This window comes from Leiobunum rupestre, chromosome 1 (assembly GCF_980474605.1).
Source record: "Leiobunum rupestre chromosome 1, qqLeiRupe1.1.hap1, whole genome shotgun sequence".
Lineage (NCBI taxonomy): Eukaryota > Metazoa > Arthropoda > Arachnida > Opiliones > Sclerosomatidae > Leiobunum > Leiobunum rupestre.
The window spans coordinates 53602409-53608803 of NC_143384.1; positions in this window are offsets into that span (position 1 = coordinate 53602409).

Here is a 6395-nt window from a genome sequence, read left to right on the forward strand (position 1 = left end):
GGACCAAGTGATGTTTGGCCACGTTACCCCAAAGGAGCTAATGAGGGACCGAGGAGCACAGTACATGACCAAACTGATGAAAGAAATCTTAAAGCAGGTTGGAACCCGCCAACTTCGTACCACCGCCTATCATCCGCAGACCAACGGCCTCACCAAACAGTTCAACAAGACCTTGGCCGACATGCTGTCTATGTATATTGACGAAGACCATCGCAACTTGTAGTCACATTCGCATCTAACACCGCAGTCCAAGAGTCCACCCGAGTCTTTGCCCAAGCACACATCGAGAAAGCCCAAGCACGACAAGCCGCCCACTATGACGAACGTCGCCATGATGTCACCTTCACGTCTTGTGACGTAAGAGTGACATTTTAACAAGTTGGGCTATAAATAAGGCTTGGAGGTAGTTTTGTTTGACTATATCTTTGAAACGAAGTTCTTTAGGACCCATGTTCATATGACCAATTTCCTTGATTGGGACCTATGTAACACGCCATTAAATGTTTTTGATATTTATTCATAAGGGCTTGCAAATATAGATTCGTATTTTGGCTCAAGAAACTGGTTTTCCAGGTGAGATCAAATTATAGAATAATTTTGTATTATTTAAAATTTTCTTTAACAAGTCGACAGGCAGATCTATACAAATCTATAGATAAAGACCAAATTATAAACCTTTTTGTATGAACTAGAAGTATTGTGAATTAATAACAGTAAACGTTACTGCCATGAAAATAAGTTTTTATAAATTGAGCATGGGATTTTCAAGTGATTTAAATAAATATTAATTTGAAAAAATAGTTTTACTATACAAAATGCTTTACCCATATTTTTTACTTTTATAATTTTACAGTTTTAGTTTATATATCAAAAGAAATATTTTTAGCACTTTACTAGAGCTGATAAAATTGTTAAGACGAACACAGTTTTATTCGCAATAAACTCTACTTCCATCGAAGAAATCAATTATTAACTAACGAAATCACAGTTAAGAAACTTTTACTTCGATAAAAATAGAAAGTTTAGACTCTGACAATTAATTTGTACTTAAGAAGAAAAAACTACTGGAAACAAAACGTCCGTTAGAATATCGTGTTTGTGAATATTGGTGAAATAAAATAGACATGTGCCTGACATATATGTCATCAAATTGATTATAACCGTACAAAAGTACTACTAATTCAAACACCGGTTAGATAAAATATTCGTCACGACTGTGTTTATAAAAATATGCTTGAGCTAAATATTGATGATGGCTGCGGAAATGTGAGGTTATTCCAACTTTTATTAAAACTTTCAGTTACAAAGTAAATACTTAAAAAGAAACGTTTTACCCATTTAGTTCATTAAAGCGATACTTCAGAATTTATGGAATACATCTAAATATATCAAAGAGTCACTTAGTCGTTTTATATTTTTTTGATAGGGAAAATCCCTGTGGGCAAAGTTATTTACGGTACGGGGTATACAAATCCTAAGTGCATGTGGCCCAAGTTTATTATTAAGAGCTTAAACCTGAGTTTAGATCTTAAAAGCACTCTACTCTAATGCCTTAAATACCATCTTTTAAAAAATTCCTATTGATTGTTCCATTGAAGCAACATTATATTTTTTGAAAAGACTAATGAAGAACTCGTTTTCTATCGGGAACTGCATTTTATATTCAAGTTGAAAGAGCGATATATACAATCAAGGGTTATATTTTCTGTAATTGTAACATTTGTGAAATATTTTTAAAATTATAACTAAGTTAGAACTGGTTTAAAAATAAATTTAGAGCGAACATGACACAACAAGTTTTAAAATTTTTATCAATACAGATACCCATTTTCTTAAAAAATTACGCTTACAAATTTAAACTCAGAAAAAATGCTTAGTGCACTTAATTTATCGTTATTCGGATTGTGTGCTTTCAAGAATTGATAACTTTTCATTTCTTAATGTTAATCAATTAGCTGTTATATTTATTTTTATTAGAATGATGAAGAATTTATATCAAACTTTGTCATGAAAAATAATGCTTCAGTGTATTAACTAAAACTCTCTACTTTACTTAATTATGAGCTATTGAATTTAGCGAACATCAAGTATTTTTTACTTATTTTCTTGTTTCCTTTACTATTATCTGTAAATATTTCACTCTAGTTTTTGTCACTGGAACTTCATGTTAAAATTACCATGTCAGTCCGTAAAATTAAACCCAGAATGTTGCTATGCTATAAATAAATAAATCAATTTGATTAATCTCGTCTTAACGTATGACGCTTATGGTTTTGGTATAGGGTGCGAGCTCCTAATTCGGGACACTTTTTACAATAAGGCATTTTTCTTTTAAACACGTAATGTTTTTGGTAATTAGTACTTTGGGGATCGACGATAAATGTTTCTTGGTGTAATAATGTTTAAATTTCGTAAGAAAAACATTTCAATTTAAAATGAGAGCCCAAATAACAACGCATGTAGGGGTTCCCAATTCGGGACAAAGAATCCTAATTCGAGACAAAGAATCCTAATTCGAGACACAGCCGATGGAATTCAGATATTGCTTATGGAATTTTATACGGTAATTTCATGGGCATCAAAGGGTCCCTTCTTTGCAAAATCATGAAATTTTTACGTTGTCATGCCGATGTGAAACATTGGTAAAAACGGTCTTTCCAAGTGAAAATTGGTTCAATTGAAAAAAAACTGTCCAGTTTGAACCGGGAGTGGTCAATATGGTAAAAAATAAACAGTTTGCGATAGGAGTGGTCAAGATGGTCAAAAATGGTAAATTTTGGGTAGGATATGGTCAGTTTGGTTTGGGAGTGGCTAAGATGATAAAAAAATAGTCAGTTTGCGATGGTAGTGGTCAACATAGTCCAAAATGGCCAGTTTGGGTTGAGAGTGGTCAAGACGGTAAAAAATGATTGTTACCCTATATTAATTTTAAATTAATAATAAAATGACTGCATAAACTGTATTTTGAATAAAAACAACTAAACTAATACAATAATTTTAAGAAATACAGTGAAAATTAGATATTGTCTTTCCTTTTGTATGGGACAACGTACTTTTATTGAAGGTATAGGGGTAGGCCTAGGCCTATTCAGTTTTGGCATGATCTCATTCACCGTTTCGTAATTCTGAGATTTTTCCCCGAAACCATTTGGTTGGTTTACCCACATTTCGCCCAAAATAGTTCTCCCAATTCCATTTGTCCCAAAATAGTTCTCCCAAATCCCATTTGTCCCAAAATTACACTTGGTATAAACACGAATCTAAGTTTTATTTTAATATGCAAGTACATCAAATTTTGCCCATTTCATCGCTTCGAGGAATTCTTCTGGGGTTTTGGATCCTGCATTCAACTGGTGTCGAAGTTCAAGTCTTCTTTTCTCCATTGTCTGGTACTTTCTGGCTGGTGGCCTAACCGGATGGAGACGTATCATGAAGTCTATCTCCATTTCTAAATTTTCCTCTTCGTTCTTCATGAAATCTATCAAGGCATAGATGTTTGGATGAGTTGATTTAAGCGTTTTATTCCACTTATTGTGGGTCCCTTCAGTATCGTTGTTGGTACGAGCTTCTGTATTATCGCCATGGTTCCACATTTTCTTGTAACGGGAGGATGTTCCAGAAAGCCACGTATCTACGAAATAATCCGCCATGTCTCGGTACTCAGGAACGTCGGGTGCTATGCTTTCTATATACAACCACAAGTTATCGATTAGATTTTTTAAAGTCGGGATTATTGTTGTAGATATGGGTATAGCCTCGTGTCTTAACTTGACGATAAATTGATTGCGCATAGTGAAAGAAGCATCCTCTTAAACGTGACATTGGAAACTTTGCCTCAATTGAAGCAACCATGGCGACTTCAAAGTCTATCATGAATTCAGGGGGATTAAATATTAATCCACGATTACCTGCCGCCTTTATTACGCAGTCGAACATGCGATCATAGGTGCAGCGTTGTGCGTTCGGTAGAAGGACGAAAAGCTGAGCTAGAATTTTCTGTTCAACCGTGCAGTGAAACGTGTAAAACTGGTAAAAGAGAGCCGGGGCAGCTTTGAACGTTCCATCGATGCAAATACGTTCGGCGGAACATATTCTCTTCAGCATTACATCAGTTCCAAAGATTAGAATTGCGTCAGCAGAACCATCGTTTACTAGCAGAAAGTTTTTGTCCGATTTCGTTCGAGTCCATTGGCCAGACAAATTGATATCTTGGCGGGTTCCAGGATTGGCGGGATGAACCTGATTTCGATGTCTGTAGAGAGTTGACTTTACAGAATAATGTGACGGAATACCCTCGCGTACATCATCCTCTCGGTCGTTTCCTTCTGCAGCAGTAATTATCTCTGAACGAACTTTATTATGAACCTACCATAAAAATATATATTACATGAAATAAGTCCAAGTAATTCTTTATAAAACTACAATTAGGATATGCCTACTAACCTAATCTAACCTAACCTAACCTAACGCCAAGTCAATTCACATATTCACAAAACGGTAAACTTACTTAGTTTACTGAATCCAAACTGCTGGACTCAACTGCCGTCTTCATCTCAATCACTGCACGTTTTTTGATTACTCGTAAATTATCTATTGCACGCTCGTGATTATTTTTTTTTATATAAAATAGTTTTTCTTTCGGTTGCCATTGTAACCTTACAATCCGCAATAGCACAATGCCAGTACTTTTTATTATTAACCACGTTTTAATCGACATTACTTGTCCGCGGTCTAACGGCACCATTTTCGCTTTAGAAGTTTCAATCCAATCGACCTCCATTTTGCAAATGAACAAACAATCAAAGGCGTTTGGGGTTATATACAATTTAAAAAAAATTGTAAAAATAAAATACGATAAGAATATATAAAAAACGCTTTGAGTAGAAAACGGGTAATAATTAAATGCGGTGAGAATATAAAAAGTCTTGAGTAAACACACACGTAAATTTCTCGTTTCCCTTCCTATTTTATTAGACAATGTCATCAAAAAATATAATGCCGTCAAAATGTTACGCTGTATTTTTTTCGACATATCGACTCGTACCGATGAGATCTAAAACCGCGCAATTACCATATATTTGGAAAATAATGATTGGGAGAAAGGGGAATCCATATTTTTGGGAATATTTATCGTTGGGAGAAATGGGAATCAATTTTTTTGGGAAACTTGATCGTTGGGAAAAATGGGAATACACATTTTTGGGTTAAATGAACTCCGGTTCGGAGAAATGGAATTGGGACAAATGGGACACCATGTTTTGCGGAGAACTGATAACTTTGGGAGAAGGTAAAATTGGAATAAATGGGAACATACCATTTGGTTATTTTCCTTCAACTATTTTCGATGTTGCTTCAGATTTTTTCCCCTCTTCTGCTTTCTTTTTTCTTCTTCTAACCGCTTTTTCTCTCCTAGCCTCTTTCTCTCCCTTAATTTACCTCTTTTATTTAGTTTACTTCGGTCTTCTACTTTATTTCTCTCGTCTACTTCAGTCGCGGTCGGTTTGGGCTATTTGGTTTTTCTAGTCTTTTTGTCTGTTCATTTAATTTTTTTCAATTTTCTTCTAAATTCTTTCTATATGTTATATAAATATAAATGTTTTAACTGAACTTTCAAAATTAATTTCTAACGCACACATTTTTTATTTAAGTTAAATTTATTTTTAATTGTAATAATTTTTCAGTGATATAAAATTTTAGGTATTCATCAACCGAAAGGCCAAGGCTATAGAGGGCGTCCTGAATTGGGCTCAGCATAATCTAATTTTTCTTATCCGCATACCAGTTTATTTGTAAACTAAATAAAATTTTACCTTAAGCTTATTCCCCAAACCATCTGAAGTGCCATGTCATTTATTTTTATTGGTTTTCAATGAAGGAAAGTACGCCTCCTTATTGTTTGTCTTCTAATAAATTCAATTTTCATGTGACCCGGTTGAAATATCGTTTACTTCTCAATGAAGAGTATTTCTTTAAGTTAAGCCTTTTATTTCCCAGGTTTATGTTGAATATTTATTTCTAAAACCATTTTACAAAAAGTGTCCCGAATTAGGAGCTCGCACCCTATGCAGGGACTAAAATTTGATTCCTATTTACCTTATCACGAAAATATTCATACGCAAAAAGGTCTTAACATTTGACCATTAAGTTTGAGCGCAACGAAATTTAAAGTCGCTGGTCGACTTGGATTTATTTTTATGCCTAGTTTTTTATTTCTGTTAGCAATAAAAGTATTTGACGATTCTCAATTTTGACTTTTTAACGAATCATTCAAATTTTAAAACAACATGTGAGACACTCAATATGACGACTGGTTTTCAAACCGCCTTAATCCAAGTCTTGACGTTCACCACCATCAACATTCGAACTCGTTGAAATGAAAAGAGACTTAAAACGGT